The following is a 26055-nucleotide window of genomic DNA, read 5'->3' on the forward strand; positions in this document are numbered from 1 at the left end:
ATGAACATGTAAAAGAAACCCATATCTAGGTCTAGAATAAAATTCACAGGGTGGATTATTTATTTATTTATTTATGGAGAAAACTGTCTTGCAGATAACGGAACAAGAGATTTAAATGCTGATGGAAAATATGCAGGTTTCTCAGCTTCAAGAAAGGAGGTGCTGTTGCTTCTGTATTTGGCACTGGTGCAGTGGCTATGGGAATCCTGTGTCCAGTTCTGGTTTCCACAGTTCAAGAAGGATATCAATACACTGGGAAATGTTCAGAGAACCACAAAGCTGATTAAAGGGCTGGAAAGCATGCCTTATAGTGAGACACTTGAGGAGCTCAGTGTGTTAGCTTAACAGAAGGTTCAGAGGTGACTTGGTCACAATTGATAAGTACCTACCCAGGGAACAGAAATTTGATAATAAAGGGCTTTTCAACCTATCAGACAAATGTGTAACAATGGCTGGAAGTTGAAGCTAACCAAATTCAGACTAGAAATAAGGTGCATATTTTTAACAGTGAGGAAAATGAGCCGCTGCAACAACTTAACAAATGTTGTGGTGGATTCTCCATCCCGGGACATTTGAACATCAAGATTGGCTGTTTTTCCTCAAAGCTCTGCTCTAGTTCAAATGGGAGTTAATTCAGAAAATCTCATGCCTGTGTTATACAGGAGGTCAGAGTAGATGATTATCACTATCACAATTCAAGGCAACTGCTCCTGTAGTCCTCCTCTGTGGTCCCTTGGGGGCACCCACTTTAGGCTCCCAGCTCCTCAGTCTCTCGAGAGGAAACCTGTGTCTCTGTCCCTCCTGACTGGGGTTTTTCCAGGCTGCACAGTTCCCTGCCTATACTGTGATATTCCCCAGAAAGCCAGGCTACCTGGACAGGCCAGCATCTGTGCTTTGCTTTCTCTTCAAAGGCTATGAATTACCAGCAGTCACTAGTTACTACACTGCCCTTTCTAAGCAAGCAAATTTATTCCTAAGATGAAATAATTACAGAGAAAATATAATAAAAACAATAATAGAAACTACACACATAGAATCATAGAGTCGTAGGACTGGAAGGGACCTCGAGAGGTTATCTAATCCAGTCCCCTGCATTATTTAGACCATCCCAGACAGGTGTTTGTCTAACCTGCTCTTAAAAATCTCCAATGATGGAGATTCCACGGCCTCCATAGGCAATTTATTCCAGTGTTTAACCACTCTGACAGTTAGGAAGTTTTTCCTAATGCCCAACCTAAACTGCCCTGGTTACAATTTAAGCCCATTGCTTCTTGTCCTATCCTCAGAGGTTAAGAAGAACAAATTTTTCCCCTCCTCTTTGTAACAACCACTTATGTACCTGGAAACTGTTATCATGCCTCATTTTGTGGATTCAGGCTGGAATTTTCAGAAGAGTCAGAATGGAAGTTAATGGGAGTTGGGCTTCTAACTTCTTTCAGGATCCTTTGAAAATCCGAGCTTTGTTTCTTAAGGTCTCGCACCTTAAACACTCCCAGAGACATTTTCCTCCAGTGACTTTTATCCCTCCTTGCACATTGAAAAACTCTCAAGTCAGTGACTTCCTTGAAAACCTCAAATGTACCCAGAGGCTTTGACTGCAGCCTCCTATTGCTCTTCTCCCTGGAGGTTGCCTCTGATGGTTTGAAGTGTATATTCCCGTGGCTCCCATAGGCCGTAGGTTATGTGCTTTGATGATCTATTGCCCCTAAGATTTGCCATAATTGAATGTTCACTTATAATGAGGTTTGTCAAAATCTCCTTAAAGCCCCATTGGAAAGTGACAAATCTTTGATCTATTCAGTTCCAAAAAGCAGTTGTCTGACCAGCTGATTGCAGTCCAAATCCAGGTATCAATTGAGGATGTTTTCAAATCAGATGCACAGGTGGACATCAATCACGAACATAATCCTCAGTTGGCGGAACACAAAAACATAACCCCACCTTGCCTTGCGAGTGCAGCATCATTAGTCTTGGGATAGACTATAAATTGGTGCATATAGTGAACAACCAGCAATAGGGGAATGTTAGCAGATGAAATAGCAGCACTTTGTAGTGAATGACAAATCATTACTCGTTCCTTTCCCCATCAAGTGTAACACCATTTATCATATGGTGGGAAGCACTGGGTTTAAAGATGGATAGACTATCATCATCCAGATGCCCGTGTGTGGCCTGCCTGGCAGAATCCACTATGATCAGTACAGGTGAATGGCTTAATAGTTGCGTGCAGGGTGGGGGAACAGGCGGAGAGGGTGTGACATTTACTGAAATGCTGCCTTCAAAGGTGTTGCACCAGAAGTTAATTGTCAGTGCAACCTAGTCCATTCAAAAAGAAAGAACATTGTTGGGAAAACAGGTGTGTGGGATTCAAAGGTAGAAATTATTTTGGAGGGGTTGGTCTCTGGAGCTAGGGGTGTAGGCTGGGTATATTAATTACAGCTGGATGCCAATTTGCCAACAAAATGTTTTTTCACTGGAAAATGTCAATTTGTCACAATTGAAACTGTTTCAATGAATCTCTCTGATTTGAAAAAATATATATTAAAAGATCTTTGAAATTGTGAAAACATCCCATTTTGACATTTTTGAAATGAAATGTTTCAGGTTTTGGTTCAAAATAACTCCGCCCCCTCCCAAATTTTAATTATTTTATACTTTTTAAAAAGGTACAAAATAAAAAGGTCAATATTGAAGCAAAATATTTTGATTGACCAAATCTGACTTTTTTATTTATTTATTTATTTATTTATTTATGGATTTCAGTTTGTGAAAATGTTCAAAATTTTGACTTTTTGTACTGATTCAGAACGGGAATTCTCATGGGATGGAAAAACCGCTTCCCTTCCAGCTCTAATATTAATGCCTATACTCTTTGAATGTAAGGATATCCTTCAGGGGATGGCTAGAGGGATGTGCAAATGGGAAAAGGGACTTTTTCTCTTAAAATTCCATCAGATCCTGCTGCACATTCCCAGCTCTCTATTAGTGACACTGCTAAAAACATTTGCTAGAATCATAGAAATTGGAGATGGAAAGTACCTTTTCAGACTCAGCCCATTCATCTTCTGCCAGTACAAGGTTGCTCCCTAATATGCTTACTAGCACTTTGTCCAGTCTAACTTTAAATGTCTCAATCAATGAGGCTTCCACTGTTTTCTGCTAGTTGCTTTTCCTGTAACTAGTTCCACTTCCTTTGCTCGGTGCATCAGTTATACCTGTCCTAGCTTGTACACGCCCCGAATCTATCTGCCTATCCTCTTATGCCCTTCCCATCATTACAATGGAATGTCAAATTGGTGCAAGTTGCACAACTATCCCACTAAAATTCATTGCCTGACCCACTGACACACAAGGTAGGACTTAATTTACCTCAAGTATTTCCATGGGAGTTGCATCTGCTTCTATCAGATGTGAATTTGGGCCAGTGTCTTCGAGGGTGAATGAGAGAAGAGAACTCTGGGAACTATGTGGTATATGAGCAGAATGTGCTATATCGTTTCTCTACAGAGGTAGGGGAAGACTAATGACAATACCAGTTTTCAGGGGGGAAATGCATTTTTCTCCTCTGGTTGGATGTGTTTCTGAGGTGGGTAACCAGTTTCTCCAACCCACATCCACTACAGTAGTGTTTCTCCACTTTAGCATGCCATACCTCCTGCAAAGTGCTGCCAACAGGAATATGAATAGTTTTGGATGACATCACCTCTATCAATTATTCATAGGCTGAGGAGCATATGAATTGGTCAAGAGGGGCCCCTTGAAGCACAATTAACAGCACTGAAGTTATTGTAGAACCTTACCCAAACAACATGAAATACTGCAGTGCAGTGACGCCAGTGTCTGCAGAGCAGGTGGCAAGAGGCTTTTGAACGCTCCCATCTCTACTCAGCATCTCCATTCCAAAGTGATCATTAACTAGGTGGACTCAAGAGCCCTAAAGGTCACTGCACAATACACATTGTTACTGTCTTTTAATGGATTTTCCCAAGACACGATTATTTCTGAACCGGAGAGTCCGCAGCTGAGACTTCTTAGCATGGGCCTGGAATAACCATCAAGGACCAGATACGTCTCTTTCCTATCAGTGGAGTTAAACAAAGGATGACTTTTCTCACAAATATTTGTCTAATCATGTGTGGCCTGGTAGCTGAACTGGAAATGTATCTGTACCAAACCTCTATACCATTGAGATCCATTCCTCAGTTAGTACATCACCCCTACTTTCCTCCCACCCCACTTAAAACTGTGACACGATCCTTAGAAGTTTTTAAAAAAAATAGCACTGCATGGTAACAGGAGTTTTTTCAGTGATGTTAAGGCTGAACAATATTTATAATATTAAATGTACTATAACAGCACAGATAATATCGTAAACCTCATTTTATAAAGTGAGTCCATAGTAAATCAGTCTTATCCATAGTAATGCTACCATGAAACTGTAGGTAGCCAAGTAATGTTGTGGTAAACCATGCTGAGCTATTAACTACAGCTTTATGTTACCATCTGTGCTGTTACTATATTTTTACTGTAACAGCCTTCATTCTGTTAATGCGCACTTCCCTGTACATTTGATATAACCTTTACAATGCAACACAAAACAGAATTATATCATCAGAAGACTGGAAGGAACTTAAGTCTAATACTGCACAAACTCACTGTGATATATTTAGGTATCTTATTGTTAAGTGTGTCTGTGTGCACTGCAGTTTTAAATGTCTACGAAACTGCTGTCTTTGCAGAGACAGGCAGACATTTTGTGTTCAGTTCAATGCAGACTGTCACAGAGAAGAGATACACATACACACAGTATGCCCTTATCGGGCAACTTTATTTTAGATTAAGAGAAGAACAAAAAATAAAGGACATTCTAACCGAAAGCATCAGTGTATTGTTTGCATGGAAAAGCACAACGTTCTCCCCCCCTTTTAACTGCAGGAAATCAGGAGAGTTGAGCAAATAATTTAGTGTGAATAATTTATTCAATGAATTTTGACTCTTTGCCCACAAACTGCTTATGATTTCCTCAAAAGTATTGGTCCTATGAAATTATTCGGAAAACCGGTTTCTACAAATCAATCTTGGCCTGTAGCTTGTTCACTAGCAGTTCACAGTGAGTATTTGACATCCTGTATTTGAAATTCTAGTTGGTTGGTTAGTTTCAGTTAGACACATAGGTCTCATGATATTTATTCTGACTGGATGGAGAACTCTTGGATGAAAACTCCTACAGGCTAACTCTGATTATTATAACTCTGATTTAGGTACCTCGATTAGGTGTTCCCAAATGCAGAATTCAGTACCATGACTTCAGCAAATGTGGAAAGTGGGCCCATGGAGTGTAGGTTACTTCTAGCAAGGGTCAAAATGTAACCTTTTAGATTGTAAGCTCCTTGGGTTACAGAGTGTCATTTACTAAATGTTTGTACAGCATATAACACAGTGTGACACTGACATGGTTAAGGACTCTGGGTAATATTGTATAATAATTATAAATAATTAATAGCGACCATACTGTTTATAGCAATTGGTTTATCTATAGGCGAGAGATGGGGGGTGAGGAATTATGCTGCAGCCTTTGCCAAAACATATGAAGATCTGCCTCCAGTTTATCTGGCTTCCCTGCATTTTAAACATTTAAACTGTAAACTACGTTGCATCTGTTATTTTTGTGACTCATGTTCTTCTGGCTGTTCACTGTGCCACTGCGTTGCACTGATCCACCATATATCACTGCTTTTCTGCAGGCTAGCTACCCGGATAGCACTCTCAAGATTGTAAACAGAATGATTCACAAACTGGTGGCAGAAGCTAAAAGCAGAGCAGTTCACAACCCCAAGAGCAATGCCAAGATTCTAAATGGAACGTTGCAACAACAAATGGGATCTGAAGATTCTAAAACACAATGTGTCATCAGTGGGCTCTAAATAGGGTTATATAACCTGTAACTGACACGCTCTGCAGTTGGTTTTCCATAGTCTCCACATCTGGTCGCCCACTTAATACTTGTTGCACACTATTTATTTGTTTGTTGTAAAAAAGGGGTGGAAGCAGACCAACAACAGTAGCTGGAGTGTCTTTCCATATGTTTTACAACACCGTAAAACAAACAAGCAGGATTAATTTCCTGATGGAAACAGCTCATTGTCCAAAAATCTTAGATTTTGCTTAAAATAAAAATGAAAAAAAAAGTGGGATGTTTTTGTTGTGTTTTGGATTTTAATTATAAAGCAGTGAGGCACTGGAGAAGTTTGTATGTAAACTTTCCTCTTGCAACATCAGCAACCCAAACACAACAACATCACTGAGTTACAGCACGAGAACAGCCTGTTCTGCTGGTATTTTAGTGATGTAAAGAGGCAGGGTCAGCCAGCAGTTAGAAGTTCTAGGTTCTGTTGTTGCCTTGCTTGTGTGAACTTGAGCAAATCACATTGCCTCTCTGCCTCCATTTATCCATTTGTAAAATGATGTTTATAAACCTTGCTTAATTCACAGAAGTGTTGCCAGACAATTTTTATTTGCCAGACCACTTTGTGGTCTTTTGGTGTATGGCATCAAGAACTGCTGAGTATTTATTATTATTGTTGGTTTTAGGATAGCTGATATTGATTATTACTATTACTGTTCTATTTCTGCTCTTAGCTATCACTAGGATGCGCAGAGGCACACAAGAAAAAACACAATGATTTTGATTCTTAATAAGCTTCAGTCATGTTTGAATTGTTTTTAGTATTGGGACTGGTTCATCTGTTCTTGTGGTATTGAGGATTGTGCCTTTTTGGGTACGTCTACATTACACTGTAAACCCCGGTCTGTGGGACCCAGGCTTGTGGACTTGGTGTTCCAAGTCCACACTGGAGTATCCACACTGCATTGGAAACCTGGGTTTACAGTTGCTGGACCTGGGTCTCACAGCTGTGCTAAACACTTTCATTCTTCACTACGCAGACTTTCTGACTTAGATCTGAGGTTTGAGCTGTGTCCATACAGGAAAATGAGAGGGCTTGGACCCAAGTCACAGTGGGACTCAGGCTCTGACCCATCACACAACAGGCTCCTAGAAGCCAGGTCCTGAGTGCTTGCTGACCCATGTCAGACTGATTTATGTGTGGACAGAACCGGGGCTTAGGCTCAAACCTGTGTCAGAGCCCAGACTTAGTGTGGAGTGTAGACATAAGCTTGATGGTTGAGCTTCCCAGTGAGTCACAGAAACATTTGTTATGCACAGGCTCTTAGAACAAGACCTAGAATAACCAAGATCTCTCTTGCAAGCCCCTCAAGTACTGAGTGATCAATGAACACCACAGTCCCCACTTAAAAGAACCTTATAATTAATCCATAGGTCTGTTGCCATTATAACACACTTCACTGTTTATGGGTGACACACTCTGTACCTACTGGAATAGCTAATGCAACTTTGCATTCACTATTCTGCATAGGGAGTGAATTACTGTGTTTATAAAAAAAATCTCCATATTAATGTCTGATTGCAAATCATTCTACTGCCTTTTTTTATTAATACCTTGATTCCTACTATTCTCTGCTGCAAGGCATTCAAATTGCAGCCACTATACAGAAAATAGCCTGCATCCCATTTGTATATCAGCTATACTTTGTAATCTTGTTGTCCATCAGAGCTATTGTACTTGGCGTTAACTGCTCATGCCAAGAAGAAGAATGTTGACTTTTTGTTTCTAGTGTTAAAAGCTCTGGTGGATTCTATGCAGAAACATCTTTTTTTTTTTTAAATGTCGAGGGCAGAACATCAGTGTAAAAATAAAAAGGCAGGTGTATGAGCTTACTAGTGAGAAAGACAGGCTTAAAATATGTTCTATCCTGGACTGGCATGTTAGCTTGGAAGCTAAATAAGCTAATCTGAGTTATGAATAATGTGCATACACAACTTTCATTTTTAAACGCATCCATACATTTGATCGTGAGTCAAGCATGTGGTGGGAGAATAGACAGGCTGAGGATGGTATTTTTATGCTTTTGTGAATCATTATAGTACACAATATTTTCCTTCACTGCACTGTTCTGTCTTAATATTTTTCTGCAATGAAATCCATTCGGCTGTACTGGAAATGTAGGCACTTTATAGAAAATCTTTAACAGTGCCGGCACAAATGGATGGGTCTTATTTCCTCTCTGCAGTGTGTGGATTTGCAAAGGCATTGCCAACAAATATTTTTTTTAAACGCACTAAAGAAAGGGTCATGCAAATGAAAGCAAGCACATGTACAGAAATACACACTGTGTAGGTGCCCGTACACATGCGGCAGCATACATATACAGCCCCAAACACACGCATGTACTTACAGGCATCACAGAAATACACGGAAGGCACTACACACATGCACACACAAATACACGCACAAACACGGACACCACAAAAGACACACAAATTCATATGCACTGAAACATGACCAGACACACACACACTGATGCGCATCAATGTATATACACATGCCCTCATCCCCCCTGACACACCACCCCATGCATGTAAATACCACACAAGGCACACAAAGTCACATGCACTCAAACATACACAGAGTACAGCCACACAAATACATGTGCACACAGATACACAAGGAGATAGCCTGCTAAACTCAGGGTTGTGAATTCAATCTTTGAGGGGGCCATTTAGGGATCTGGGGCAAAAAAATTGGTCCTGCTAGTGAAGGCAGAGGACTAGACTTGATGACCTTTCAAGGTCCCTTCCAGTTCTAGGAGATAGGTATATTACTATTATACGCATAGGTACACATGTCTTCACAAACAGGAAAATATACAGGGTTCTTATCATCATTTTGTATCCTGGCTGCAATGTCTGTGTTTTTTGGAACTCTTGTTTTGCTGTTTTTTTTTTACATTTAATTAGTTGAGCCAGCTGGTTGGATTTTATGAGAGTTATTTTTATGTTTGCATTTGTTTTGTTAGCATGACCAATATACGCTCTGGCTGAGTTATACCTCTCAATCCCCCAGAACCCACCATTGTTTATTTGTATTAATGCTGGTCAAGGTATAGTTTAGTAGCTGCAGGCTCTGCTTGGTGATTTCAGCCAAAGAGAGCTGGACTCCAGCCTGTGCTCGGAGGAGAATAAGTACAGAACAGTGATATGATTTCCCCTTCATTCTTCTCATCTGGACTGGAGCTGGGAGTGACCTTATACTTTGCAGATTATTGTCCCTTGGAAATGGGATGAAAATCAGAGGCTTCACTAAGCAGAAGAAAGAGATTTCCAGCCAGCATGGCAAGACATGGATTCTGTTCCCCCTGGTGAAGGGATTCTAACCAGCTGCAGCATAATCACTGCCTGCATGGATGAAAGATGCTGATTTTTTAACAGGGCTAAAAATCCCCTCCAAGCTGTAAGAAAGGAACCCAGGAGAACTCTTTGGTTACAAGTGCCTGGCCCCATTTCTGGAAAGGCTCTGGGAAACAACACTTTTTCTGGAGCTGCTCTGGCTCCCTTGCTGCCATCGTCTTCAGAGCAAAGTGAGAGAGCTCGGCAGAGGCACACAAGATTAAGGGTGGGCCTGATTCAAAATCATTGAGCTCAAGGGGGGGTCTTCTCACTGCTGCATAGTTAGTAGCAGATTCTGGCCAGCTCCTGTATGTGTGCACAGGGCCGGCTCCAGGCACCAGCTTAACAAGCAGGTGCTTGGAGCGGCCAAGGGAGAGGGGCGGCACCTGTGGCAATTCGGGGGAGGCAGGTCCCTCACTCCCTCTAGGAGCGAAGGACCTGCTGCTGAACTGCCGCCGAACTGCCAATCGCGGCTTTTTTTTTTTTGCTTAGGGCGGCAGAAATGCTGGAGCTGGCCCTGTGTGTGCAGAGAAAGTTGTTTTTCCAAGAGAATCTTCCTTTCTTCCTTTGCATTTTAGGTACGAAGGGAGCAGTCTGGCTACTAAACCCTCACAGGCAGGATTTTGATGTAATTAGTAGCCTGGGCTGTTATTGGTCCCATGGTGTTCTGGTTTACTGATGCAGGCTATGTCTGAAGTCTCATCTGAGATCAGGTCATGGATAGCAGAACTGCTTGTTGATTATTGATCCTGCATTCAGCAGCGTGAGTTTAAGATCCTGAGTATGGCTTGCATGTAGTAGGGTGGATTAAAGCACCTTCGATACACAACTTTTCACTTCTAAGATGCTGGCACAAATCCAGCCCTGTGATCAAGCTTATACCTGTTAAGGGCCCTATGCACATTAACTTGGGAAGGGGGTGGGGGTGTTCGGTGCATGTTCTGAATGGGACAAGGATCCATGGCCACCAAGCCACCAAATGCAAATGGCATGTATTGGTGTCTTTGCTAGCAGTGTCAGTGGAGAGGCCAAAGACTAGGTCTAGAAAATGAGTTACCCTCTTAGCCTGCGGAGGTGACCCTCTGAGACAGTGGCTGACGTCATGGGGGAAGCTTGCACTGTTACCTATGGAAGAATGGAAGCATCACACAGATAGTATGATACGGACAGCAGGCCTGAAAGTGCTGCCACCTGAAGATGGTCTAATAAGAGAAAAGATGCTCCTGGACCCTCTCATAGGCCAGGAACAGAAGGAACCACCCTGAAAGCTATTTCACATCCCTGCCTCTGGGCACAGCTTATTGTTGAAACACAAATCTCATGAGTAACACCAAACAGTGATTTCCCCCCACCTCACGTAGCCTGCCGTACTCAGAGTCCCAGCCCCGGGAAGGGGGTCTCTCCCTTTTCTTAAATCCCTTGGTAGCTTACGGGACAGGCAGGTAGCCCTTAGCCTGTCCCTGGCTGCTTTAGCCCATTGCGATCTCCCAACCTTTTGTGTGGTCACTCTGTTCGGGAGGCTAAAATAAACAAGATGAGGCTCGGGAAAGAGGTACTCAGGTGACAGGTTTTGTTTGAAATGACCCAGCTGTGGCCCTGTTTTTCCTCCTCCTTGACCTCCACTCTCCTCCTTCTCACCCCACCCCACTTCATCTCCTGGAAACCTCCCTTCTCCTTTTCTCCCCAAACATCTCATCTTCCAGGCTGCCTTTCATTCGCCCACAGCCCTTGCTTTTCCACGTGCTTTCCTTCTCACTGTGGTGCATTCGTGTCTGTGGCGTTCTCCTTGCTCTCCGTGTCCTCAGCTGCAGTTCCACATTTCCTTTCCATTTGCTTAGTGCCTGTAACTCCTGGAAAGTTGTTGGGTTATTTTAATGTTTTTTTCCCATCTCCTCACTTTTGTTTCTTTCTTCCCCATCCTCCCCCAACCTCTCCCCTTACAGTTTCTGCTTCTGCTTTAACAGATAGCTCTCTCTGACCCACAGGGGGATCTGGAAAGCTCCTTGTTGAAATTCTGCCCCCAAACTGCACTGAGTATTGGGGTGATTTCCCAGCCACTGATGGTGTCACCCCCCCCCCCCTTCATTGCATGCTGCTAATTCATGCCTGCCAGAGATTAGGGGTGAAGAGTTTGCCTTTGGAATGGGCCCGTTTACTGCAAATGTCATGTCCTTGCAAAGCATTGCCATAGCCTTTGAAAAATCTCCCCCATCCCAATTCTAATGACACAAACTGATTCCAGGGCCAATCTGTCCATACAAGATCTGATCCTGCCCCTTGAATGTCAGTGGGAGTTTTGCTCAGTATCAGTTGCAGTGTAAACTTTAGAGCTACTTGGAAAATGCCAGTTATTTTTTCTGGTTAATTATTTTTTTAATTGTTTTATTTTTTTATAAAGTTCCTGTGAATATTTTTGTTTTGTGATTTTTTTTCATTGAAAAAACAAAACACACATCTAAAAAGTTTTTAATTTTCAATAATTGTTTTCTTTAAAAAAAGGTCAGTTGTTGGTAAATAAAATTACTGAAACATTTTCTGTTTTTAAAAAGAATGTTTTTCTATTTTGGTGAAAAATCCACCTGCCCCACCCAAAATATTTCCACAACAATATTTCAGCCATCTCTAATACATGTTTCCAGCAGGAGCATTAATATAAGCTTGTTTGCCAAGTTGAATTCACTGCTCCCTTGATTATAGTTAGAAAAAGCTTTTAAAAATATATTGGAAAAGGAAATTAATAGTTTCCCCAGTTGTTCATGACATCCTTAGGAGCTTTGGGGTTTATTACAGGATGAGTGGAGCCTCATGTGTAATATTTGCAAATACAGCTCTACAATTAATTCCCAGCAAAGGGCAAGGTGAATTCCCCCCACCCGCTTTTTTCTGTTTGCAAATTGTCAGTGAGCAAAGTCTTCTAATTTTCTCAAATTAATTTGTCATTGTAATTGTTTAGCTACCAATCTCCATGGATAGTTCTTGGTCCGACCAAGGCTCATGAGCTCTTTGTTCTAAATATTGATTCTATTCAAAATTTCAAGAACTTTCAAAATATCTTGGCTAGTTTTGATTGGATGCATACATCACATGGCATTGTTTCTTTTCCCTGATTGGATGAGTGTGACGCTTACAATCAAGTTTCTGGCCCGAACACTTGTATTTATGAGCTTAATATTCATTTCCTGTGGGCACTGGCTTAAAAATTGCTGCCCCTGTAAAAGATCCCACCAGCCAACTTATTAGCAAAGATATTCACAGAAACCAAACACAAAGGGAGGAGCAAACACCACCACCCAAACCCTATTGACAATACATCCCTGCTGCTGCCTCGAGAGTGAAGAATAATCTGATACCAAAAAGCTTTTTATTAAAAAAATAAATCCTTGCTCCTCTCAGTTTCTTAGTTTCATCGGGAGCTGGATAGAGACATTCAAAGCTCCTCCAGGCAACTGCTGATCTTGCAGGGTGTTCAGCTCCAGCTACAAAGCTTAGCCTTACAAGATTTCCAGCCCCAATTTGAGAATGAAATTCATTTGGTTGCGGCCATCCAATGGGAACTACACCAGCATTGGAGACCCATTCATTGATAACGCGGCTGCTCCGGTTGGTTTGGAGCTGAGTGGATGCTTTTCACCTTCTAACAGTGGAATGAAAAAGAAATCTAAAGGAGCACGCACCCCCCTGCAATGGGCTGGCCAGCTCCAAAGGCAGGTTACCCCCATGCACCTGACCTATAGATCTCTCATGTCCCAATTAAGTTCTTTGATTGCACCAAATGGCAAGTATTTAAGTAGTACATTGGCATTATGCTAGTCCTGTACCCAGGGACAAATTTCACCCATTCTTGTATTCCACCACTGACCTCTTCATGTACTGCATGAGTTAATTCCCTGCGGCCCTGACACTGTGAAAAACTAGAGATCCCTACACCCTGCAGGTCAGAGTGGACCCCCTGGGATGAAATAGCAGAGACAGCTGCATTTTTCACTTCCCACGAATCCCCATGAACCTGTGACAGAAGTTGTCTGTGAGGCATCCAGGTATTTGTTTATCATACAGAGCATCTCTCTGGTTGTCCCACATTAATCATTTGTGCTTTGCCTCTCTGGCTGGCTCTCAACACAATGGGTGGCTTGTATCTCTCTCCTGAGAGCAGCTGTGTGCAATTCCTTAACTTTTACCCATAATAAAAGTGAGTTGTTGGTGTCACAAACTGATGATCATAATCCATCCCAGCTTTTCAAGGAGAGAGTGACAAATGGAGTGTGGCCTGGTATTGTTGGCTAGTCATTTCACTGCTTTAGGATTACCCCAGGTAATATTTCCTCTGTACACAGCCCTGGTGAGCCTGCACAGGAAATACTGTTTACAGTTAGAGGTTTCTCAACAACAACAACAACAACAACAAAAAGCTTTAAAATCAAGTGGAAACAAAGATAAGAGGGTTGGAAGGTCTGACATGAGAAAAAGATAAAGGAACTTAACTTATGGAGCTTTAAAGAAATAAAGGGGCATAAGGGAGTTGGGAAGAATAAGATAGAGCTATACAAAGAATAATAATTTTATTTATAAATTGCTCCACTCCAAGACACACAGTGGCCCAGATAGACAATTAAAACACAATAATAATAAACAATAATAATTAAAACATCATAAAATGCACAATATAAAAAGCAAACAATGTACTAAAAAGCCCATGAAATCCTGGAGAGGAAATAAAATAAAGGCAAAGGGGGAAAACATATTTGAAGTTGACTGAGGATATATCACAGGCATTAATGACTTTGCACTTGGAAAAGGCCAAGTTTAGATTAGATGTAAGGGAAAACATCCTAGCAGGGAGAGCACATGGGCCCTGGGAGCTCTACCGAGGGTGGGCATAGTGCAGCAACAGCACTGGAAGGCTTCACAAAGAATCCTACCACACACTCAGATAACAGTGTAGTGAGCTAGCCACCAAGGGCAGGTGGTTGAAAGTGAAGTCCAGTACCATTCCCAAGATCTGTGATCACAGCATGGGCAGTGAGAAGCAAAGAGAAAGAAACGCCTGAGTTATGTGTAAAGCCCAGTGCTGGTGACTCAGATCTTTAGTCTTTGAAAAGTAGCTCACCGCAATCAGCCTGCTGATGGAGCTGGGATGCAGTAGGTAAGTGGCCTTGCAGACCTGCGCCTGCTCTGCTTGTTTACGTGGAAAAGACAAAACTACGTATAAGGATCATCACCTCTCCAAACAGACCGATGGTCCACCTCCCTCGGCGTCCCAACTCCAACAGCAGGTTTCACCCCCTTGTCTCCTCTCTGCCTCCTAAAAGTGCATCACTGTGCCAGATGCCACTACACTGCTGGAGGAAGGAGGAAAGAGGAAGGATCCTCCTGCCCTCACTGCCCCCTGCTGGTGATCAAGTCTTGACCTGAAGCATGAAGAAAGAACTTCATCCTAGACACTGTATGGCGCAAGGCTATCAACCAACCATAAGTGCCCAGGGCATCCTGGGTGAGACTCAGGGCAGTAATAGAGCCCCATGGGACAAATGTATGCCCCTCCTTCTTGACCACACAGGGATCTCTTGCAGCAGAACTGGTTGCTCTTCACCTGTACTAGAGGGACAGGATTTGGGGCGTGCACCCGTTCTCCCCCCCCCCCCCCTTGACACCGACTCCAGCTGCATGGGTATTCCCTGTGTGCTGCCAAGTGGCTGGCTATGGAGTGGAGCAAGGGCAGGACAGCCACTGCTATGTGGGTCAACTGCCAATGTCCCCCTGCAAATGGGGCATGCAAGCAGCAGCATGGAGCCGATGTCAGCCCGGTGTCTGGAGGAGCCAGTGAGGAGAAACTCTCCAATGCTCAGCCGGGTTCTGGGCCTGGAAACATAAGTATTTGGGGATGCTGTGTTTGCCATAGGGGAGCATAGGAACTGCCAGGGCCGATCTGACCTGGGGTCCCTCTAGCTTAGTCCCCTTTCTGATAGTGGCCAGGACTAGCTGCTTCATGGAAAGGTGCAAGGAACGCTGCAGTTATGGGACAACCTGCCCCAAGGGAAAGGTTCGTCTTATCTCCAGTAGTTACTTCTGGGCAGAAATGAGCAAAGTCTCCTGTTAGCTCATTAAACACCAGAGGTCAGCAACCTTTCAGAAGGGATGTGCCGAGTCTTCATTTATTCACTCTAATTTAAGGTTTCGCGTGCTAGTAATATATTTTAACGTTTTTAGAAGATCTCTTTCTATAAGTCTATAATATAGAACTAAATGATTGTTGTATGTAAAGTAAATAAGGTTTTTAAAATGTTTAAGAAGCCATTTAAAATTAAATTAAAATGCAGAGCCCCCGAGGTCGGAGGCCAGGACCCGGGCAGCGTGAGTGCCACTGAAAATCAGCTCGTGTGCCGCCTTTGGCATGCATGCCATAGGTTGCCTACCCCTGTTATACACAATAGTCCTAAACCTTTAGCATGAAACTGCCTTGGCAGGTGAAAAAGCATTTCTGCATGGCTAGTTTGGGCACGCATAAAGCTTTCTTCTCCCTATGAAAATGGCCTAGTGTGCCAGGTTGCATATAACTGGGGATTTGCAGAGAACTGTTCATGGCTATTTCAAATCATTTGCTTTTAGTTAGTGGCTAATCTGCTAGCTCTTCACCAAACATTGGATCAAATTTCAGGAAATAATGGGCATCACATCTAAAAACAGCGGGACTCCTTTATGTGATGTTGCCTTGCCACATTGTGTTATGTCATGTTGTCCCAAACTTCAGCACAGCTTGGGCTGGCATGAGGGTAACACATCCTGATTAAGAATGTAAAGACAAGTGCAAACTTCTTTGTGTATAGGCCATGGAGATGGGAATCAGAAGATCAGGGGAGACTAAAATGCAGCATGACTGCAGCACATACAAACCAGAGGATGCCAGAATGCTTCTGACAAGTTACACCAATTATATTCCAGTTATTTGTCGCACCGCTTAGCTCATCAGTTTCCATTTCAAGCATGAGGCTATGTCGAAAGATGAGCCATTAATAAGGAAGTGGAGCAGGTCAACAGCAAGAGGGATGAAGTTTTGGGAGTGCCTGAATTCCTGTCCCTGCAAAGGAGTACCCCAGGCCAATGCAACATAAATAAATATGCCATAGAGCAACAGTGTATCTCTGCATTTTGCCACGTATTATGTGTGGGAATGACTCAGACGATACGCTGCACAGGATAATGATGAGAATGTATTGTAGTAGCCAGCTCTGGGAAAAGAGACAAAGCTGGAGTTTACCGTACCTGCCGGTTAATAGCTGGAGAACTGTGCTGCTGGAAAATTCAGTTTGCCCTTGGAACATTAGCCATAGAGTTTGAAAACTTCTTTTCTCGGTGACACTGGCTGTGGGTGATGCCTGCAACAGGGAGACTCTCCGAAAAGATGCATTTTCTGACCGTGAGAAAGTCACTCTGACCGAGAGCATCACCGTGTGCTATTGAAATTTCAATGCCCTCCATCAGTTCAGCCTGGTATTAGGGATAGGAAGGCTGGCCCAGAAAATGCTTTTCAGATCCACCTGTGAGTCAGGAGCTGTGGGGAATAAGTTCTCCTGTGAACCCTCAATCCTACAGTCTTTCGAGCCTAAAAATAAGCTGGGCAGATTTTAATGGGGGGAGTGGTGAGGGGTCTTGTCATGCACGGGGTGGCAGGTCAGTGCAGAGGAAGGAAGGACCATGGCTCTGCCTCCCCAGTACCACTTTCTGACCCTTTGGGGGCAAGGTGACGCTTTGGGGGCTCACAGAAGGAGCAGTCCCTGCACTCTCTCTCCAGACCCAGGAGAAACCATGGGGGGAAGCATCATCAAAGGCTGTTAGTGCTGCATATCCCATGGCTTCATTACATCCCAGCATTTCCAAGGTGGCATCCAATTAAGGCTGATTTCCGTTGAATTTAATTACATAGGAACATGGGATTTGACAGACAGGACTAGGCAATTGGTCCATCTACTCCAGCATCTCACCTCACAATGCCTGATGCTTCAAAGGAAGGTGGAAATGTCACCACTCCTAAGTGAACCTGGACAATTGTGGCTGGGGAAGAATTCCTGCCTGACCTCTTCAGACATTATCTTCAGCATGAGCTTGGATTAGCCTTCTCTTTTCCTTGCATTGCTAAAAAGGTAATTATTGATTGTAAAATTATGCAGCTTCATTTTAAATCCAGCTACATTTAACTTTATGACCTGCTATGGATGCTAATTCCACAGGCTGCCAACATACTGGATGAGAAAACATTGACTTCTATTTATTCTAGATTTACCTGCTATTAACTGCAGTGAATGGGCCCTTGTTCTCTTACTTCAATATAGCAAACTAGGGACTGATCAGTTTTCATTCTACTCTTCATAATCTTAACTCTTCAAATTGAATGCTTTCTAGCCTTTCTCCTTGCCAGGCTAAATAATCCCAGTTTGATAGGTCCTATCATACTGCGTATTATGCAGGCTTATTTTTGTGCCAACAATTTTTGCACCTACAATGAATAACAGGTGAAACTGGGAGTCCTTAGACATCTTTCTACTGCATTGCACCAACAAATCAGGAGGTTAGTTGTCTAAGTGCTACCAGCCATGCCCGCAGTTCATTGCAGCTGCTTTTATTTGTCAGTGGAAAATCATGCCCCAAAGTCTGAAGGCCTGTCTGAAAATCACCCCATTGTCTGCTTCTGCAGGTAAGCAAAGAAAGAGAGAGAGAGAGAGATGCACATGCAGACATCAACACACAGATTTCCAGCCTGAATTTGTATCACTTTTGGTTCTTCAAAGATAAACAAATAGATTGGTGTTGTTTTTTTCCCCTTCTTCTGCTGCTGAGCTGGTGTGAGGTGTCTTTTGTAGAGAGAGCCCTTTAAAAGCTCTGGGAAGCAATTCCAACATTTTCTATAGGTGCAGAAAGATAATTGAATGCTTTCAAAGAACACTGTGAGGCAGGAAAAGTTCAATTTTGCAGCGTCGCATTCCCTGCATGGACTGAGCTTTGTGCCTTGGTGGGTTTTTTGTTTGTTGGTTTTTGTTTTTGTGTTTTGCCCTCCTCCGTTCCTGTAGAAGTTGAATTGCTCTCTGTGTTTTTGTGGTTTGTCTCTAACAAAGCAGGTAGGGTGGGAAAGGAGAAATGATCTAAAATCTGACCAAAGGCTCTTGTAATCTATCAATCAGTAAAGCAGGGACTATTTTTTATCTCATCTGAAATAAGGAAGAAGGAGCCTTTTCCGGGCAGTGATGACGGTCAAAAAGCCTTTCTGCTGAACCCACACAGCAGCACAAAAGGCAGCTCCAGGCAATTTGCTGGGTTTGGTGGTTTTGTTTTGAATTTGTTGATTCACAGGCAGAACTAGAGTGATATTTTGGAAGCAGAGAGGGGATTTTCTTATCTCTACAGTGCTTGCTGGCACAGCGATTAGATCTGTTTGGGTGTGAAGGGAAGAGCTTACTGCCGGCTGGAAATGAGCATCCAGCAGGCCTGAAGTAGCCAGATATTCTCACATCGCTCTTTCAATGCACCCCCAGCCTGGAGTTCCAGGAGACGGGGTAGGGGCAAGAGAAGGAGAGTGGGTCTCTTTACTCTGACCATCCGAGGATCCAGTTATCTTTACAGACACCTCTCGCTCTGTGGCTCTGCCCCTTTAGATGTACACTCCCCAGTCAGTCGCGAGTGGTGCAAAAACCCAAGCTCCCCCAGTGTCTGTGGGGTCCATGTTGGGACTGAGGTATATGAATTATTCTGGGCGTTTGTCAGGGTCGATGTGGCTCAGCTGACATATTTGACCAGACGCCGTGTTGCTTTCGAGAACTCAGCCCACTCCTGTTGCTGCTGACGCCTACAGCACTGTAGAAAATACAGATGGAAACAAATCTGTTAAGTCCCATTTAGCCCATCTCACTGCCAAATGTTTATTCCGCTGATTACAGACCACATCGTCTAACCTACTTATAAAGGGCCTATGCCATGTGCCTGCCACTGCTTCAGTAGCGTGGTGTCCTACACAGTCCAACAGGCTTCACTGTAGTAACAAAGGAACAATGATCTCATGGTTAAAGCATCAGACTGCGGCTCAGGAGGGACTCTGGGCTCAGTTCCCAGGACTACCCCCAATCCCCTGTGTGATTCTAAGTCATTTAAACTCTCTGTGCCTCAGTGCCCCCTCTGTAAAATGGGGATCAGAATTCTTCTTTTCTGCCACTCTTCAACTTTCTTGTCTGTTTGGATTATAATCTCTTTGGGGCAGGGACAGTTATTTATTGTGTGTGATCAACACCGAGCACAACGTGGACTGATCTCAGTGGGAGCCTCTAGGTGCTACCATAATGCAAACCAATAATAATAAAAGAACATTTCTTGCTCTGCAGCTCCGAACTTCACTCAGTGTCATTTCAGGGTTCCTACTTACATCCCTTCGGTGCACCTCTAAATCTCCTCTCCCTGCTTGGCCTTTATGGCATGGGAGCACACCGAGATCAGGCCTCTGACGGAGCCTGGAACCAGCTCTGGCCGAGAATTCTGAGCTTTGTGTGCTGTCTCTAAGGACCATCCTAGAGCGGCTCTGCAAAGCAGGCGTTTATCCATGCATGACAATAAGGTGAGATATTTTCCTGTTCTTAGAACATAGCAGTGCAGGGAGGTATTTTTAGCATGCTAACATAAATGTTTCCTTTTTAATACCTACTACGGCAGAAGAAGCAGCGGGTGTGTTTGTTGGTGGGATGAAGAGCTGTAGAAAATGTTCAGGTGAGGGCTACCAGCAGACAGCCACACACAGGATAGTTTAAGGCTATGGTGATTGGATTTCAAAGTTAAGCAACCTGGAAGTAGGATAATTCCCTATTTTAGCTCCCCACTGGGAGTGGGAGGCGGTGGTGGCGGAAGGGGGATCTCAGAAGCTTTAGTGGGTTCTTCACCTTTTGCATTTCAGGGCGGGTGATTATTCTGGTACGGGCGCAATCCATGTAGTTTATTTCTGGACCAAAGAAAAGACCAATTTAAGTCTTGTTTCTGTTGGAAGTGACACTACTTATGCACAGGCACATACGCTTCACCGGCTCTGTACCGGCCCCTGGAACGTCGGTGAGAGTTTTGCATTGAATGAGACTACACAAAAATAAATTGTATTGTATTTAAATATTCCTAAAGTCATTTTAGTGCATTTAAGTCTTAATTCATCTTCTCTAAATCCCTTTTCACTACATTAATGTGATGCATTAGAAATGTGTGACAGAAAAATGAATGACATTACTAAAGAATGTTGCTGGCAATTTTAGTCATAAAATCTTTTTTTCCCCCCATTCCCTTTTTCTTTTCCTGTTCGGTCCCTCTTGCTTTCTTAATCTTCTAAGATTATTCTTGGGTTCCTTGAGGAGGCTTCAAGATGTCTCCTAAATCTTTTCACTGCAGCTAATTTAATATGTGGCAATTTAAAGATGTAATGATGAAGAATCAGGTTTGGATTGAGGGAGTTAGGCCTGTTCAAGGAACGATCTTCTATTTAGACAGAAGGGTTGTACATAAGGGCTTCCAAGCACATGCACACAGGTCCAAATGGAGCACGTTCCTCCCCCAGCCCCCCACCCTATCCTCTCCATTAAGGAACCTCAATCAGTTGATATCTGAATGCTGGATGCCACCCAGCTTAAGCGTTGCATTGGCAGCAGGCCTCAAGTTTCTACCATTCAAGTCCCGAGCGGCCCGGCTCTGAATTTATGCACTGCTTTCCCATTCCTTCTTGATTTATCATTTCCAGCGTGCCAGCTAAGTCATATACATTAATCATCTCAACTTTTAAACCTTCTCCCTTAAATCATTTTTCACACTGGGAGCCATTTGTTTTGCACACTGGAGGGCCCTTCTCTGTTTCACTGGAGATGTGCATTGCAATCAGAGAAAGCATGATAAGCTGGGACAATTAGGGCTCTCTCAAAAGGCTATGCCGCTTTCTGTTAAAGTAGGTAGGTAGATAAATAGATAGTTGCAGAACTGTCCCTCCTGGATTGTTCAATTCTCTCCAGTAACAGGGAACTTGGCAACAAGGTAGGATGGAAAAGCCCCGAGAGAAGCTGCTTTTAACAAGAGCTGGGAGTCTGAACCAGAAAGCTCAGATCCAAAAACCTTCAAGCTCGGGGCAATTTAGAATCATGTCTGGACTGGCACAAATGTAGTGGGCTGTTCTGGATTTACCTAGGCACACGGCAGCACAAAATTAGACGCCACTTGTCTAAGTATTCCGATGGGCGTGCGTGCGTGCGTGCAAGGGAGAGAGGACTCGGAACAGGGATGTTAACAGCCAAAACTGCCTAGCAGTTCCACTAAGCTGCTTTAGAGCTGTGCTAACAATGGATCTTCCCCCCCACACACACTCCCAACCTCTTCATATCAAGCTGCACATTTGGTTAGATTTGGATGGGAGCACTAGGCTGTTACTTTCCATATTCCGTAGGGCTCCGGTGGTGATGCCAGTCATGTGGTGCCAACAGACAGATGCCTGTCCGGCTCGTTTGGAGGCTTATTTCCCAAGGCAGGGCCAGTCGTCTATTACCAGCTGTGGAAAGCATTGCAGAGATCTCCGTATTGCTGAGGATCCGTTCCGTGCATTTCCGCCCCCACCGCTGCCCGCATGCGAGTTCCCTTTGAAGGGCTGGATTGTTCTTTTCATAAGGGATATGTAAGGAAAACCAAAAGCAGGTGCCCGAAGAGCTCCCAAACAACAGTGTTTGTTATTACACTCTGCTGAGGAACAGAAAGAGCGGTGCATTCTCCTCTGCCTGACATGTTGTATTTCCCCAGTCAGGGGAGGTAGGCACTTTGCTGTAGTACCACATTAGCTTTTCTATATTGCAAATTAGATCTGGCTAATTAGGTGAAGAAGAGGAATCAGTTTTAAGGTCTGAAGCCTCCTGGTGTCTCTTTGTAACTAACTAGCCTGCTGCCTTTACCGAACGGTTTGCAAACCAAGAGCCCCCAAGCAGGGAGGAGAGTGTGATTCAAAGTAAACTTGATTTTGAGGTTCTAATCGGGTGTATTCTCTTGATCCCAGCAGCTCGGGGCATTGTGCATTATCCACGCATCCTCCTGTGAAAGGAGCCATTGCCATTAGAAACAGAAAAGGTCTGTCTGGCCCCCTAGTCTTGCCCCTAGGGACTAGAGTATGATTGTGCCTACAGTGCATTTTATGCTGCTTGGTCCTCTCTTGTTTTAAATGCTCCAAGCAATGGAAGTTCCTGTGAGCCTTGGTCATCGTCCCACTGTCAATGGATGGAAGGCATGGACAGATGCTTCTGAGAGGTTGCTAAATGGACGAAACCATGTGTCCCAGCAGAGCACTCTCACCCAGAGGGTCTTGTGAAGGTCAGGGGCAGAGCACAGCAGCTAAACACCAGAGTGTAGGGCTCAGTTGGGCCTGAAACCAGGAACTTGGTGCCCTTTTGCTGCATGGGATGAGTTTGTTCTGTCCATGGTAAACTCACCACATGTAGAAAAGGATCTATGTCAGCTCATGTGGCAATCTTCCCAATGCCCAGTCTCCCGGTGGAATTCAGAAGCAACACATGGGGCAGGGTGGTGGAGTTACTGCCATATATTGCTTTTCAACTATTATTCCCACACGTCCAATCTCCTGAAGGTGGTAATTCTTACAACGGGGTCAGGGTGGAGGCAAACCCCCCCCCCCCGCCCCGCCATCATTTTTGCCATGGAAAGCTAGAGAAATTGCTGAAAATGGCCAAAAAATCCACCCCACAAACAAAATGTTCACCAACACTCACAAGGCCAAACTGATGGCGCAAACGATGATCATTAGTGCCAACCAAAATTCAGGCAGAGGATTGAACCCTGCTTCAGGGGTTAAGCGAGTCTCTAGCTATTAGGAGACCAGGATGAGACCTAATGGGGGTGCATTATCCTACATCCGTTACTGCAGAATTCTTACATCTTCCTCTGAAACATCTGGCCCAGGCCACTGTCGGAGACTGGGCTAGATGGACCTTGGTTCTGATCCCGGCTGGCCATTTCTGTGTTCCTATGATACTGGGTCACAGGACCGAACGCCAAGTGTAACTGAACTCCTTGGGGCAGGGACAAGCCCACTGCCAGGGTTTAGCAAGTAACAACGCAAGCACAATAATGATTCTCATGGAATGCGGGCCCAGCTGAGAAGACATTGTGTGCCGTACGCCTCTAAAGCTCTGTCACCAACGTAGCAGCCAACGGCAGTCCCAGCAGAAGGGGATCCATCTGTGCGTGCAGTGCACCTCTCCTGCAATGACTCCATTCCCCCGTCAGGTGGCATGAAGGGATGGAGGTGTGCACACACTGCACCTGGAGGGGAACGACGCTGGAAACAGGTAATCTAGGGAGAAGTCAAAAGAGTGGGAAGATTCCCTTGCTAAGGCACAGTCCACTTCAGTTCATCACCTGCCAAAGTAACTGCATCTGAATGGAGACCCGGAGCACTCGGCTGCCTTTTCTACATCTTAAAGCATCAGAGGCCAAACTCACTGTCTCGGCCCCTCTTCTGACCAAATCCCTCTCCACCTCCCAACCCCCACTTTCCTTTGCTGTGGTTTCAACAGCCATCTCAGGAGTCTAGATGGATGAGAAATCCCAGCCTGGAGGGCTCAGAGTGGGCTACCCAGGGCTAGGCACAGGATGACACAGCCTGGTTTCTCATATGCTGCTCTGTAACGGAGTCTGAATCATCACACTGCTGTGGTGAAAGCTTCCCATCCAATGCACACAAGTCCTCCTTAATGCTCCAGGGTAGCGATGCTCCCCATGTAAATGCAAGAGACATGGCTTAGCACAAATGTAAGCAATGTACAGATTCATTTTGACAGCCTGTGAATTATGTTGTATGAGGGAAAGAAAAGGGAACAAATCAACCTGGGTCTGGGGAGCTTGCACTGTGTTGATTACTGTTTTAAAGGGCCAGCAGCTCCCAGACTTCCAGATTAAAAGGTGCGTGTTAGCTAGAAAAATGTGTATTTGGATGTGTGTAACAGACTCTGCTCACTGTGCTGTGCTCTCACAGACTGTGTTGGAATTGCAGGCTCAGGAACTGTGTGCACTGATCCTTGGCTGACATAAATGTAGCTTAAAAATAGAAAGAGTCAGATGAAAAGTGCTAAGAGAAATTGTAGGCTGTGTGTGTGTGTGTTTAATATGAAATATTGAAGAGACAGCTCAGAATGGAGTTGTCAGTGCTTTGGGGGTTTGAGGAAGAACTAGAAGGGTGGATCTGCCACACTTTTCTATTTCTTTGGATAAGCGGGAGCTAATATAGCAGGGAGTTCCTGCGTTTCCAGTGTCGTGACGGGTGGGGAAGAGGGAGATTCTCTTTGCTGATGCGTACTCTAAAGCCAAAGTGAGATCCCCATTATCCCGTCAGCTCGAAATCACAGAAGGATTTCCCTATAACCTGTGATGTAAAATCTCCTGGATCCCCTCAAACATTATAGTCAGTTTCTGGGATATTTAGCATCTATGTGCTAGCCTCATGTTCTCTCTGTGTGTGTGTGTGCACGCATACATACATGAATCTGTGGGTGTGCATGCGTGTGTGTGAGTCCATGTGTGATTTCTCCACAAGAACAGTGCTGCCACGGGCAGTATTGTCCAGACCCATCTGGCCTGACATGTCATGTGATTTATTTGCCAGGCCATGTGACCATCATTCCCCGGTGACCTGGATTTTCTAGACACCCTGGAGCGAAGCCTCACACCCGCCAGGCATACGTGATCACATTATCATGCATGGCTTGGCCATCAGCAAACCTTGTAAAATCGGAAATGGGTCTCTGGAGCTCCAGGCCTTACCAGACCTCTTTGGCCTGGACACCTTGCGGGAACAAGTCCCCTTGTGCGATTCCCAGTACCTCCTCTTCCCATCCTGGCTACCTACCCTGCAAGAACAGCCTCCCTCCCAGCTGTCTCCCTCGAGGGCATTTGCCTCCAGCATCATCGCTATACTCTCAGTCTATGGAAATAAAATATCTTGCTGGTAGGACTGAGTCCACCACTTGCCCAGTTCCAGGAGCATCTGTGGCACACCCCGGGGCAGAGGCTACTGCTCAGCAGTGCCAAGCATTCTCCAGTGGGCCAGCCCTTGTTACATGGCACCATGTCACACAAGCATGTAAGATCCAATTCCACAGCCAGCATGCACCTGCCTCGCTCCAGGTGTCTCTTATGCAGCACGACAGAGCCAGGCTTTGTCAGAAGCCAGCTGCTGATGCATCTGAGAATCACTCCTGTGCCTCAGAACCGCACAGCCCATTCAGTTCCAAGCAGTGAGCAGAATGAATTTTTCATTCCTTCATGTTCCACTTTTAATTCCTCCGGCGTTGGGGACGGCTAGCGTGAAAGGATTTACACAACCCACCACCTGCACGACTTAGGCGAGTAAAATAGAACATGGGCCCTGAATAATTGACAGGGGATTTCAACAGAGGATGGGAAGCAGCCTGTGTGTAAAGACTCCAAGCTGCACTGAGGTCTCACCTGACTCCTTCCAGGGAAATGTAGGCGGATCCCGGGTGCCAGTGTTCTAGGAATTCTACAGAGCTTCTCTCTCAGACTCCAACCTTTGCAAGTGCTGTGTTTTGGCCCAAACAGGAGGAATTTTAAAGGTTTATTTCCTGGATCCCAGCACCGCAGAATAAAGCACTTGTAATGGCTTCATCTCTCTGAACTAAATCAGCGAGGGACACTTTAGCCTCTGAATTCATCTTGTATGTTTCCTGTCG

The sequence above is a fragment of the Chrysemys picta genome, chromosome 16 (assembly GCF_011386835.1).
Source record: "Chrysemys picta bellii isolate R12L10 chromosome 16, ASM1138683v2, whole genome shotgun sequence".
Taxonomy (NCBI): Eukaryota; Metazoa; Chordata; order Testudines; family Emydidae; genus Chrysemys; species Chrysemys picta.